Source organism: Apostichopus japonicus, chromosome 7 (assembly GCF_037975245.1).
Source record: "Apostichopus japonicus isolate 1M-3 chromosome 7, ASM3797524v1, whole genome shotgun sequence".
Classification (NCBI taxonomy): Eukaryota; Metazoa; Echinodermata; class Holothuroidea; order Aspidochirotida; family Stichopodidae; genus Apostichopus; species Apostichopus japonicus.
Window position 1 is genome coordinate 25,530,342 of NC_092567.1, and position 15,540 is coordinate 25,545,881.

General features: G+C 34.6%; 1 protein-coding gene across 2 annotated transcripts in view; it reads left to right on the forward strand.

Annotated features, from left to right (window-relative positions):
• Nucleotides 1-353: 353 nt before the first annotated feature.
• The window catches only part of LOC139969883 (uncharacterized), a 49,273-nt gene continuing 34,086 nt past the window's right edge, over nucleotides 354-15,540 (forward strand). Inside the window, exons 1-3 of one of the 2 annotated variants that reach the window (XM_071975245.1) lie at nucleotides 354-797; nucleotides 4,117-4,220; nucleotides 13,702-13,774. The gene's annotated coding sequence lies outside the window, so the exon portion shown is untranslated. The remainder of the gene's footprint in view (nucleotides 798-4,116; nucleotides 4,221-13,701; nucleotides 13,775-15,540) is intronic. The other variant, XM_071975244.1, reaches the window with a different exon arrangement.

The following is a 15,540-nucleotide window of genomic DNA, read 5'->3' on the forward strand; positions in this document are numbered from 1 at the left end:
AATAATACTTATACTACTACTACTGCTGCTACTACTACTACTACTAATAATAATAATAATAATGATAACATATATATATATATATATATATATACATATATATATCCGTACCACTATATATAAGTCCGTAACACTATAATAATTATTATTATTATTAATATTATAATGGACTAACCTGATGCTTGTGAAATTCACATTAAAAGGACACAAAGGTGAAGTTGAGTCTAGAGAAGTTTCGTATTGGTTCTTCACATTATTACGTGTTCATGACGTCATGTCAGCAAATGGAATAATTAATTCAAAAATTCACCAGGAGCGATGATGAAACTCTGTCCTCGAATAAAATAACAGAGAAAGAGAGAGAGAAAGAGAGTAGCTGTAGACTCATCCCGTCTCGATCGATCTCAGTCGATCTATAACCAGAGAACGAAAACGATAAAACATTTTACGCGAACGAGAAGGTGAAACTTCTTCTGCTTTTGACAGCGCGAATGGGATTACAGTCTTCTTTGAGAGAGTTTGTCTCCGATAAGATATCAATTGTCAACTGGATGATTAACAAAAATAACTAAAATAACAAGTGATTATCCTAAAAAAGTGAAATTTGAGTTTTGACGTTGGATTTTCTTTTAGTCAATAGATTTTGGATTTTGTTTCACTTGATACTATAGTTAATACAAGGCAAACTGGTTTCTAAAGTATTTTCTTGGTGCAAGAAAATTTCTTTTGCAAATAATTGGGAATGATATGTGCTGTGATAAATATTTGACTGGCGCTCTACAGAATACTCTGACTAGGTGAGTAACGCTTACAAATTTATTTTTTAAAGTAAACCACAAAATGCAATTTCTTTTGAGTATGAAAACAATAATTTTTACATACTGACGTTTAAGTTAATTCATGTTTACCACAAAGAGTATTAGCTAATGTTTAAAAATTAATTATTTATACAGTTTTTGTTATTTTGTGTTATCTTTTTTGTCTTAACAAATTAAACGGATACACATAATGCAAGTTAGTGTTTTACTTTAATTAAACAAAGTATATATATATATATAGGGTTGCACAAACCAAGATATTGTGTAATAACGTATCGAAACAAAAATGTTCTCAAGTTGCTTTTCGGTAATTGTCGTCGGCAAATGAGAGAACCCATAGTCCATCTACACTGAATGTGCAACCTGAAGTTATGAATCCAGTTTTAGTTTAGTTTGTGAGTAAGATATAATAACTATGAATTTAGTGGGCTGAATCTTAAAGATCGGAGGGGCAAATGAGGAGGGGTTCTTGGGCTAACCGCTCGCGGGGGTGGGGAAGGCTATCCGCTCGCGGGGGTGGGGAGTTGTAGATGAGGAGGAAATATGCCTCTAACTTTCCATTTGAAGATTTATACTCACATTAAAAATTAAAGAATAACGTTCCATTACATATCTTTTATTAAATAACTTAATAACAAAACAGAAGGAGAACGATAAGGATAGAAAACAAAGAGAACCGTAAAAATAATTTATAAAATGAAGGAAACATTTGAATATTTTCGTGAAGACTTTTGCCCACCCTATTCTTACCCATCTAACCATCTTTCCCATCTTCAAAACAAAAATGGATATTTTTGATCAACTTCTAAATCGGAATATAGTTTCTTATTGATCGATGCGTGTATTAATTACTATTCATATGAAAGCTGTAAACAAATATAAAATAAACACCCCCCCCGCCACCCTCAACAAAATAAAATTATAATTAAGACGACATGCATAATCGACTACGTAAATTAATATGTTTAGTTGCAATTAAATTAGATTACTAACAAAGAATTTACAAAAAGTGGGTTTGGACGAAAACTTGTCACAACCGATTTCAATAACCAATTGTTTATTAAATAGAATTTGATTGGATTTACTTAAATATTATGCAAGACACAAAGCAATATAGCACTTATGTAATGTCCAGTTATTGCAAAAACAGATAAAAACGATGCCCAAATGTGATCCAAATAATATTAAACTCGGATCAATAATAAAGAAGACAAGGTCAATATATTGACAGTCTGAACCAAACATCTTACGGACAAACGTCAATGTGTTTGAGAGTGTAAAAGCAACAATATTGTACCGATGCTTATAATCCAGACTTTACATACATTCACACACAGGCACACACAAACAGAGACATACATACGCTGTAACTTTTGTGTCGATTTAGCTCTCATATGTGGTAAAAAGCCATCCGAACTCTTAACGGTTGAAGTATTCCAAATGCGGAGAACGTTTCGCTTCATAAGCTGTGTTAATGAACAAGAGGCCCAATTCACCTTATGAGGTTACCCACCTATCGTTCGATCGAAGAAGCAAAATAAACCAAATTAAAAACATCTTCTCACTTGATTATACAATTAGGATACAACTGAATGAAGCTGTGACTTTAACAAAAAGTAAAGAGATCAACACATCATATATAAACAACTATAAAACTAAGAAAACAATTAATTTTGACGGAAGTATAATTTTCTTAGGATATCACTTTGATAGGACTTTTACTTAACTGCCGAAGGAACACTGTTGCAATTATCCTTATTTTTTTACAATTATCCTTAAGATTGAACTGCAATTACTGTGACAACCTTTTTAAACTTGTTATTAATGAAAATGGCCAGGAGAAAGTATAACAGATGACAAGTCGGTAATTATTATCATTAATCAAAAACAAAATTGAAGACATATCAAGTTATTATCTAAAATTTACTATTAAAATGAGCCTCTTATTGACAGTGTAAATTGTGACATCTTATGTTATGATCTATTATCTTTAAGCGAAATATTTATACTTATGTACTCATATATTGAAGGCGCTTAGTAATAAGTTTTTTCATCAAAGGTATATTAAACTCATTATTGGTTAATTAATGATTACTTATTATTGCGATGAAGTATTCAGTTATTGTTTTACTAAGAAGTGTCTGTATATTTAAGAACAAGAAGGTTATTCACACTGTAGATGCTATTAACGATTATGGGTGGGGTTGGGGGGATTCTAAGGGGGGGCGAGTTCGTTTAATTACTAGATTTTTTGCTGGATTTTTTCAAAATGCTTCGAATACGGGTATAAATTCTTGACGTTGAATACTAGGTAACAATGCAAGAAGAAGACGGAGTAAAAACGTCCTGAAAGTCTGTTATAATTGGTATCGGTTTCATAGCAGACACTTCTAACACGTCTAACACTTCCAAAGAATCATCATAAACCGTTCGGTATGTATAACATAATATAATTGTACTCATAATTGTACTCAAACCAAGGAGGACTCTACTTGGACTCGTACTAATTATGTTGTACTCCTACAGCAAAACTGCTTTTTAACAATACCGAGTACACATTCCATATGCCAAATTGAGATTATCTAAGCTCCGATTATTGTATTTTTGGAAATCTATGCGATAAATGATGAATGTTATGAAAAAGAGCTTCATGAATAGTTACAACAAAACGCATCGTTCGACCCCCCCTCCTACCCACCCCCGGGAATGATGTAAAAATGCGAACTTTATGGAGAGCGCGTCTAGCTGGCCCACAATGCCGTAACTTGAAATTGAACAAATAGACTACAATCTTTGTACAACCAGAAAGGGTCCATTTATATCATTAACAAACCGAAGAAAGTAACATTTCGTACGTCTTCTCTCTTCCAATTTTCCAATACCCCTACCTCCCCTCCAACACCCCCCCCCCGCCCACCATACCACCCCCTCGAAAAAATATAATTATCAACAGGCCGTTCACAAACAAGACAATTCATTTGTCGATTTCATAAAGCAATACTTCTGATAATTTTATAGTAAAAGAAAATCGAGCTTAGATGGATAAGAGTGATGTTGAGTGCAATTAATACTATATAGGTATAGTTGCGTATGTTAGCGATACGAATACTAATGATCGTCAAGGGAAATTATTTGAAATAGATCGCCGCTCGTATCCTGAAAAATTGATAATATTTACTTCTGTTATTTAGATTATAACTTCGGTTTCATTTCAAGTTCTGTATACACAAACTGTTTATCCTTGATCGAGTTTCCAATCATTTTACTGATCATAAATGGGGTTTCGTCTTCGTTTCAGAATCAGGCTGCTTGCTTTCTTTCGAAGGAAACTTTATTTGCAGGACAACAGTAAACTACAGTATAGTTATGTCAATGAGGAGTTATCAATAGATGTAAAAACCGGTAAGATAAAATTAAGATAAAGATAAAATTTACATCAAATAATTAAATATTAAAATACAATTCGTAACGATCGGAATAAAGGCGACTTTCTTCCTCGTATGACTCGTTATTGGCTTAGAGACTGTATACAGTCAAACAGTTTGCCGTCTGTTCGTAGCAAGACATTGAAACAGTAACAAAATTCCCCTAATTAGGATCAAAATCAATTAGTAAATTCGACTCTTATTCCCCTTCTCCTCCTAAATCTGGACATTCTTATCAGCAAAAGAAAATGTTGGAATTATGATTCAGCTTATCATATGATTGAACACTCTTTCAATAGTGCCTTCTCATTCCAATTTCAATATTAATCAATAATGAACGTTTACACTCGATTTCAATACATCTGTAGCCCAGACATGATGGTTACTTCCGACGAAATTAGCTTAAAGTGGCAAAGGATAGATTAACACATTTGACCGTTGATAAATAAAGAGTTTGATCAGTGAAGCTATGATGAGCCGTATTCGAATGGGATTATGTTGGAATCCATATCTCTTCTGATTTGAAACACAAATCTAAATATGCTTTCGTCATTATCTGACTTGATGCAAGTGTACATATTTAGATCGTTATGATGCGACAGTGTATAATTTCACGCTAAATATTTTATGGGGGGGGGGGTAGGGGAGGGGGAGGGGGCCGGATATAATAAGTTTAGTTTTAAAACATCCTACCGGATAAAATAAACCCCGTTGGTATTTGGCAGTATGCATAACAAACCTTTACAAAATCCATAAAAGTGTGGTCAAAATATTGTAAAATACCGACCAGAAGCTGAATATCAAGTACAAACGTAGGCCATATGTTTGCACATAAAGACTACCATATGTTTCCGGGTTCAATACAATTGTACTACTGTGTGTAAAACTTCAGCTGAGAACAATGAACTAATAGATTGATAGATATTATTATCGATTACTATTATTATCATATTTCATCTTTAAGTTCATTTTAGTGATCCTTATCATTATTATGCAGCCGCCCTAAGAGACGGGTAATGTCGCACAATGGTATATCATGTTTAATGTAATTTATCACACACAGGCGTCAATTTCAACTAAATTCTCTCTCTCGACAGCCTTTAAAACTCCTTCAAAATAGACTACAACACACACAGACACATTTTACATTTTATCTTCTTGAGTTTCATGTACTTTTGGAGAAGTTTATTACTCCGGTAGAGAACATCACTCTGTTGGGGGTTTCCATGATAAAATATAATAACAGAAAATACATAAGAACATCAGAATGTGGCTCAATCTGTATTCATGCTTCATATGAAATAACACTTGAATAACCTTTTAAGATATCAAGATAAAGTTCTCGTGATAAAATCTAAGCTCCCAGAGGCTGCAAGTATAAGTACCTTACATCATATTGAATTCAGAATATTTCTGCTTAACTTCATATTATTTATTTAAGTGTAGCCCAGAAGGTCACTCGAAGCGGTACCAAATCTGTAGTCAAGACAAAGAAGACAAGAAAAATGGAAAATGGAAAAAAGAAAATATTAAATATTAAAATAAAAAAGAAATAAACGATCATTTATTCACCTTGAATGAAATAATTCAAATCATGGTCTGTTTAAGCCAGGCAGAAATATGATAAGCTACGTAAAATAACATTATTTGCAAATAAAATGAACAGAATGTGAGTCATAAAATTTTTAAAAATGACATAATTGACATTAATTTTGCATTCTCAGTGAACAATGTTGATATCTTTTGACAGAAAATGTTACATTTAAAAGTGTTTGGTAATTAATCCGGATGGGAAATAGAATTTTGCTTGAAGCTGAATGATGGTTCTTGCAAGTATAACAGGCTTCGAAAGAAGAAACACCCACACAAGAACAACGTTATAGATAATAAATAAAGGGATATTATTGTTCAAGATACGTTTAGAAGAAACTTCCTTGAAAACTCATCATACGTTGTCAAATTTTTCTTTTCTTTTAAGTACAATTTTTTATTGACAAAGTTCTTTTGAAATTCTAACCTTATCTTGAAAAACATAACTTTCGATGTAGGTTATTGACCTTGGTGTTGTCTTTTTTTCGGGGGGGGGGGGGGAATGTGTGGGTGTGAGTTTGGGGATGGGAATGTACAAGAATAATTTCAGTACTTGATACTTTTTTAAACTTATTTTTTAAATTCAAGTTCAAAGTGAAGCTATAACCATTAAGCATTCTGACAATCGATTCACACAGAGATTACAGTAACTTAATGTAAATCTTATAGTTTTGTACCACAGTAAAAACTGGATCTGCCTGATAAATTTGATACATCGGTAGCATGTGCTGTTAGGATTACAGTCAGAACTGAAGATATGTGTAATTCCAAAAGCAAAAAATGCGTCAAGCTGGATTTGTTGGTATTACACATATCCTCAGTTCTTACTGTATTCCTAATAGAACATGCTACCGATTTATAACACAATCCAGTTTTTTACTGTGGTACATAACTTTTAGCTTTATAGTAGTTACTGTGTTCACTGTGTGTATCGGGTGATTCTGAACATCGATTCTGAGGGGTGGGGGACCGGTGCGTCGAGGCTCAGTTCTCATTAAACGATACTGGGTCGAATGCTTAACCGTTTGCTAAATGTTGGTATACAGGTGATTCCTTCACGAAGCATCCTGAATTCACAAATTCACGTTTTGGACAAACCGATCCGTTGATAAAATGGAAGGCTATAGGCATCGTCTCCGGTTAATAGACTAACAAGTGTTAAAGTGAATTAAAAGTGTTAGGAACCCGATAGGCGTATGAGAAATATTCAACAACAGCCCGCGGCTTGAAAGCATCTCACCGAAACCAAACTACACAATCATGTAGGTTTTGTCAATAAAACGACATGTGCTATTAGTAAATCTAGTTATACTGTGCACCCTCAACCACAGAATCAATAATTCACTGAAATAAGATAAGTCACACCTCATCCTTAATTATTTCATTTATCCTGAGATGTTTCTTTATATTGCTTTTTAGATATCCTTTTCCCCAAAACCGAAGTTTTGCCTGCACGAAATAATGTCCGTCTGGTCAATCGTTGAAATGTCAAGGTGTGAATTTTGATGCCGCACGCGGCCCCATTTCGTCACTTGTGGCCTGTAAATTCGTAGCGTTCCTTCGCTTATATTCTTAGAATGTACATTTAAAAAATGCAGATATGTCCTGAAGTTGGTTCCCTCGACTCGTCTTAAAGTTCATGTCGATCGAAAATTGCTGAAATAAATTCATTGACATTTCTTCATTGATTTTTTGGTTTCTCCTGTGTGCATGTTTTCTTTCGCACAAGCACTTACTACCGTTCACTTATCATGCTCCCCTGCTTTCCAAAACAAAACATAACTTTTATTCTGAAATAAGATGATACATCACTATAGGGTTACCGTACGTCTGGCTTTCTGGGATCAATCCCCCCCCCCCAAAAAAAAAAAAAATCGATAAATTACAATACATAAAATTACAATTCCTATACAAAGTTGTAATTAATACAGTGGAAGAACTTTCTCGTCGGTTATTAACTCGGCCTTTTTCAGTTAGAATTATTTTATTTAGACTATAGTGTATGCTAGATTGAGGTTTTTAATTTTCAAATCAATATCATGTATTCATCAAGCGTCAAAATCATTTCCCCCATAACGGAGTAGGATATACCCTTCCACTTTAACCAAAAAAAAATCAATTATGCTAATCATATGCATAACGATATGGTTATACATTTCAAGGACAACAATTTGGGGGAAAGACAACACATAAGTCATCAAGCCTAACCAATCCAGATTTGAACTTAAATCCCCTCATATCAGAATTACAATGTGACGTCATTATGACGTCTCTACGTTTTGAAGCACCAGTTTATGAAAGAAAGCCTGCTATACACAACCAAATACTTGCCTATTTGTTGGAAGCTGAGTTTACTCTTTTACGTATAAGCTTTAGCAAATCCTATATAGTTCATTGTCAGCATTATCTAAAACCGTTTAGGATAACAAGGAGTGTTTTGACTGTTACCTTTTTACAAGAACAATACCTATAGAATTCCTTATCGATAAATACTTTGCAATAAACCTGGCTACTCTATCGTCTTACAATTCATGATAATCTGAATATTTGTCCAGATATTTATATGCAAATTACATACATTTATTTTATATGCAAATATGACATGGTTTAGTATACACCTGTCTACTGTGGATGTATTCAAAGTCCATAAGTTAATTATTGACGTTGTTTGAACAATATATTTCAATAAATATTCAACGTCTAAAGAAGGGTGCAAGGGGGGGGGTGGGCGGTGGAGAGGATGATGAAGAATTGTCATATGATATTATATCAATACTATTGTCTTTGATCTGACGTTCTGTGACAATGTGAACCAATGTTAAGTATACATTTGCAGCTAAAGTCTCACCGCTTCGCTCCGCGGTTCGTTTTACTGTCATCGCGCTAATGTTGTTATCCGCGAATATCACCCAGTAACATTATTTTCCACTCGCTTTTCATCCTGTGAATAACTTAGGGACAACTATGTGACTAATACGCTAGCTTTTGGCAAAAATATGAGAAATAAATTTTTCTGCTTCATTTGATTTAGCTAAAAGTGTCGGCATAAAGAAAAGTACGATTTACCTATTGGATAATTCCCCCAGAGAGAGATGAAACCTTGAAAACAAATTTAGGGACGACACAATTGGACGTTAATTTTATATACGATGATGGGTTTCGAAGTATTCCCGGAAAAAGTGGAATTAGACAATTTTAGCTGAGAGACTGAGGAAAAATAAAATGGAGCGCTAAACATGACGCGATGCATACTGAAATTGAATTAATAATCAGTCTAGTAAATGTGGAATTTAAATTTGTCTAAGTTTACAAGGTTATGTTTATTTTATTGCTATGTGCCACTAAGGATGACTGTTCTAAACGATACCTCTTAAATTCACTATATATGTGTAATATCTTCCGACGCTTTTGTTGTTAATAGCTGTTAACGGTAGCAATATATGGTCACAAAAATGGTAAACTAAAAGGGAAAGATAGTATAAACTGCTAAAACCGTGACTAATTTAACCCGACGTAGGTCAATGTATAATTAAAGTTAGAGGGCGGTCTCCATCCTATGAGGATCTCCTTCTGAGGTCGACATAAACTTGAAAAGAGGAAACAAATGTTATAAACATTGGTAGAAGGTTTTATAGATGATATCATATAGATTCAAAGTTACTGCTTTATGCCAGAAGGACTGTCTTTACGCTGGTTATGTACTTAGTTTGAGTTCCTTTACAGACCAACTGCCTAAGTCAATGGACTTAACATGGTCGCACCTGAATAGTGACGAGAAAAGGGGAGGGGTGTAGGGGGAGGGTTCAGGGGCTACAGCCACGGGCCATGTAAAGTTAGGAGGGATCCCCGAAAATGGGACGAAGCGTAATAGAGTATTCTCATTTCATAATATATTTAACAGAAAACGAAAAGTATAAAGAGAGGGCCGGTGATCTATTTAAGGCCCAAGACAAGCCCTGTTTCTTGAAGCCGCTGTCAATCAATCTCTCATATATTTACTAATACCGGTTAGCCTAAGATGTCTTCTTCTGCTTTGATTCGTAACAATTCGAAGCGTTTATAAAAGAGATGTATAACCTTGGATTTCATTTGACACCGACAAAGATTATTTTGGAAAAAGACCTTTTTTTAACTATAGTGTAATAACCCTAACTATAGCCAAGAAGCTCCCATGAATTTTATTAACTGTTTTGCCTGCTTTAAAATACTGATTATTTTATTCATATATTACTCATAAATTATATTGATTGGTAAGTTAGACGACAGAAAAATGAATTTGACAAATTAACTGTTACTATTCGATAATAACAACACTTAAGGAATCACTCAATGTTATCCAATTGTGATTTTATTTGAGAACTTGTTGGCTTTTGTCATGGGCGGCGATCCGTACTTCAGAGTGGGGGATATGACCTTGTTGACTATCTAAGCGTAGCGCCACCATGAGTTGGCGCGAAGCGTACAAGAAAATTTTGGGATTTACAAACCCTCTAGATGGCCGGAAACGGCACTTCCCGAGGTTTCCAAGCGGCATATACCCAACTTTAAAATAGGGATATCATGTCCGAAATATCTTATAATCAGGATCCAAAATACTTTTTTTTTAATATCGGGTGTTATTTTGGGAAAATTGCCCCTGTCAATCTTGTTTCAGGCACTACGTTAGAATGTTCGAGAGCTCTTTTCTATTATTCCATGAAGAAAATGGCCTCATGCAGGCTATTATAGGCCTATACACATGAAATACACAATTACACATAGTTACATTCCTAGATATTGCTAGGGCATCCAGGTGAAACGTGTATTAAGCAGGGATGAGACTGAGATGGGGAAAAAAATCTGAAATTTATGGATCGCCGTCCTGGGGGAGGGGTTTAAGGGGAGGGGTGTCCCCCTCCCCTTTAGAAATTTTTTGTCAGGTAAGGAGGGCTTAGATGCAAAATGGTGGACTCTAGATGGAATCTATCACATTACGGAACTCGCCAAAAAAGTGTGGAATTTCTGCTTGTATAATTTATCCATTACCTTTTTTGAACCAAAAAAAAAGGCTTTTTTGCTTGCTTTGTGCTACTTGATTCCACCACTGGTCAAATTTGGTGTTCCTTCCCTTCACAGTCCAGCATGTTCGGCAAAAAAAAAAAAAAAAAAATGAAAAAATGAAAAATAATAAAAAAAGCGAATTACGAGAAAAAACGCGAAAATGAAAAAAAAAAAAATCGGAAATCCGCGTTTCCGCGGAAGAGTCTCATGCCTGATTAAGCATTACCCTGGTAACATGAGATTCTCAGCGGTTCGAGGAAACATACATGTACGTGTGTGGCCTACTATAGGGCCTATATGAATACTATGAGGGTGCAATTATGTACTATATCAATACGGTGGGCGCAATAATACATTTTGTTGTTATAGGGCCAATGAAGCCTACAGTCAACTATTCTTGCTTTATAAAGACGGTTTATTTGAAAATATCGCACTGCGTTTATGGTAGGCGAGAAATGAAGCTAAAAAAGAGCCGTACATTCACGATGATGCATATAAAGGCATGAAAATATTCTTATCCCTGGCATTTGGTGGGGGGATATGGTGTGTTACATCCCCTCCACCCATTTTCATGGGGGGATATATCCCCCCTTCCCCCCCAGGATCGCCGCCCATGGCTTTTGTAAACTCATTGTGTTTTACTATCATTACAACCGATTCCGATTTATTTACAGAAATAAGGATGTCAAAAATCCAAACAAATATCTCAATAAAGTTATAAAACTTCACTTTCTGCCTCGACAAGTGTTAAACTTGACAGTTCAGACGTTTTCTAAAATTAAAGTGTTCTACTTTGCAGACTGTATATAAACATTGTCAAGTTAAAATATCTAGCTTAAGAAAAACTGTTACCATGGTAACAAAACACTTTGAGGCAAACTCCCAGATGGGTTTGTTATGAAGTGCCAAGCAGTTTATCCGAAACAAACTTCTTCTCATAAAATTACATTAATAAACATTAAAATTTATACACATATTGAGACGACAGATACATTATGATCACACTTAAATGATTCTCAGTTGAAATGATTCATCTAGCATAAGAATATAAAAGAAAAAAACATATCTTCAATAACAGATGGTTGTTAAATTATCTGTAAACATTGTTTCATATTTCCTAGTAATTTTTCATATGTAAAAGACTTCGTCTATAATTTAAGTGTAGACTAAGCAGCAAATTGCAGTTTAATGATTAAATATATAATATGTAACATGTCTCCATGGAGATGAAAAACATGATTTGTAAATAAATCATCAAGAACGAAGTGATAAATGTTATCGAATGTTAACGAAATTTAGGTCCAAAATATATTTCCATTTTACGAAGAAAACTTGAGTAATTTTGTATATGTATTTTTTTAACGGTTGAATTAATTGAATTCATCAATTTGGATAAGTGGCTAAATGTATTAATTGTTCGAATTTTATTGGAGTTGAGGTTGTGGTCAGGTACTGACTTCAACTTGTACAGGCTTGTAGGGCATTGATTTCTTATAGTAAATGTTGGATAAACTTGTTGGATAATTGTTGGAAAAGTTTCGACTATATGCTTATATATTATCGGACACAACAGACAGCATACCAAGGAAATCATGTTCTTAATGTTGATAATACTGAAGTTAGCATGTATTGGGATATTTACCTCAGCAAACCGAGTTTAACATTATGAAATACACATTATTCTATCTGGCAGTTACGACCAATTATATGTTAACGTTGATATACAACATTCGGTTTCCCAAATCGACAAACACATGAAAATGGATAAACATATCAGTAAAGTTTGCAAGACTGGTTTCTATTATATTTTTAATCTAAAGAAGATTAGGAAACATATGTCTTCTAGAACTATATGAGCACCTTGGTTCATTCATTCATTCATAGCCATTTGGATTATTGCAATAGTTTGCTCCAGGGTATTCCAGGGTATCTGATTCAGAGACTGCAACGTCTGCAGAACAGTGCAGCCAGGCTTGTTGTAGACTGCTATGACTTCAACACACCATCGTTGAGTATCCTCCATTCTTTGCACTTGGTGCCTGTTGAATTCAGAATTAAGTTCAAAGTACTGCTCCTGGTGTATAAGTGCATTCATGGAATGGCACCCGCCTATTTGTCAGACGATCTGTCCTTCCAGGTCAATACTCGTTATACCTTGCGTTCTAGCAATACACTCACTCTCACTGTTCCCAGAACTAAACTGAAAACCTATGGCGACCGTGCCTTTCCATCAGCCGGGCCCAAGCTTTGGAATGGTCTGCCCATATCTGTGCGGAGTTCTCCCACTCTCAGTTTTTTTCAAGTTGGCGTTCTATTAGGGTTGTACAGTGCTATTGAATACTTCGTAGATTTTAGCGCTTTATAAGTTCATTTATTATTATTTATTATTAATTTGCTGTGTCAATGTATAGTTCTTAATTGCCTATTTATGAAACTTTTGGCTTTCATTGTCTCATCGAATAAGTATATGCAGTATTGGTGCGTACTAAGTTTACCTTTATTCAAAGAAAATTGAATTACATTCATTTCCATATAATAAGCAGAAGTCTGACGTCACATCATTATGACGCAACAACCTTTCACCTTTAAACAACTACTTATTTAACATCTTTCTTCATGAATTGGCAAATATCTGTTCTAATTATCTGTTCTGTATTTTAAATAGTTGCAAAGGAAACTCATTCTACAAAAGAAACTCAATCATTAATTTAGATATTTTAGCTTAAATAAAATAGCCATAACACGCTAAACTATATTACCTTTAGTTATTTCAATAAATACTTAGGAAAATTACTCCCAAATTGATTTTGTTATTATTATTTTTTCAGAAAACGTGAAGAAGGGGGAGAGTAACTACATCCGGGTTATCGCTCAGTATCCGGTCTGATTTACATAAATTATGTAAGTATTGAACAGCAAAGAGAATTTTATTTTTGTATCTTGTGACGTGGAGACTACATTAGTTTCCATCAGAGTGATCTTCAGATCATAACAACGATTACATACTGGGGATTAAGATTTCCCTTGGCTGTCTACGTCACCTCTTAATTCTCCCATAATGCCTCACACCATCTAATCAATGTCACCTTCCCCTCCTTTACGAAGGCGAAGTGACGGTTCTTTATTCGAGAAGTTTCTTTTTTTGTAAATTTTCTTTAAATTACAGTCGTTGATGGATAATCACGTTTTGCTCTATCAGAGTATAAGGTTTTTTTTATTATTTTTTTGTGTGTGTGGATATAATGTGTTTTCAGCTGCGCGCTCTGATATTGTCAAGTTGGGTATAATTTTATAGTACGGCATCTGCAAGGACTCTGTGCCATGGAAATAAAAAAAAAACTGACAATCGGCTAGATGATAAACGTGAATAACTAATAGCTAATGTGTCGAAAACCTTACTATCAACTCCATTAACTCGTAAGAGGCACATGTCAGTTTTGATATGTTATTTTGACTTAATGTATAAACAGAACATCGTTAAAAAACAGGGGGAAAGGTATAAAGGCGAAAATTTTAGTTAACATATGGATTGTCATGGACATGACACCCAGACCAGAATATAAGTAGTACCTGAATCGAGCATTATCGGTTTGGAAAAATATGATGAAAGATTGTGACCATGTTACGTCACACAATCGGATAAAAGTCCTATATGGTGCAATGATAATGTGTGCTTTTACCAGGAAGTCATATTTAGAAGTTAACGTAACATGTACTGCCTTTTATTCATGAGCGGCGGAACGGGTAGTACATAATTCACGCATCTCACCCCCCACCCCTCGGTCCCCCTTTTTTACACCCCGCTTCCACTCTCGGGTCATGAATATCTCAAAAGTGTCCCTTGGCTTACCCTGTTTCATTTTTGTGGTGAAGCTATGAAATTTTATACATTTACGTGCTCCTTCGACGAAAAATTTACGCAATGCTAAGAGCATCCAGTTGGTCTCATAATCTAAATTTGTGCCCCCTTCCCCCCCCCCCCCTCTTTCTTCGCAGACCAAACCATGATCTTACACCGCGCCTATATACTTTCATTATCTATGGATAGTTAGATTATTATGTTTAAAGACCTAGGTAACTGAGTTTTTAAATGTTTTTATGAATCGCAAACAACAGGATCAGTCCTTTTTTTTAGAGAGAGCAGGACTTGGGATTAGATAATTAATCAACTTTCGCTTTGATGGGCATTATTTTTTTCTTGAGATTGCCAAGTTTCCGCATTCGATCATTTTAATTTAATTTAATAAAAGTAAGACACATGATATATATCTCAATATTTAAGTACATTGTTTGACAGTAACAGTGACAGAAAACAGATTTTGTATTCAAGGGAGTTTCCGAATGCGGTTTTACATGTATTTGTTTAATGGGAGAGCGGAGATCTTAAAGGGGTATTTCAAAGGCATATAATGTCGAAACTTATCTTAAAAGAGAAAATATATTCCACACTGTTACTGTTAGTTGAAACCTCCATCTCAATATTTTGTCCCTAACTGGAGATATGGTTGAGTAATTTTAACTTATTTTGACTGCCTTACCCCTCCCCAGCCCCTTCTAACACCCAAAATGAGTTAATGCTACGAGATATCATTATAGAAGATGTTCTGCAAATGTTTGAATTCCTTATCCGTAACATTTACCTTCATTTATCCTTGAAATCTGATTTC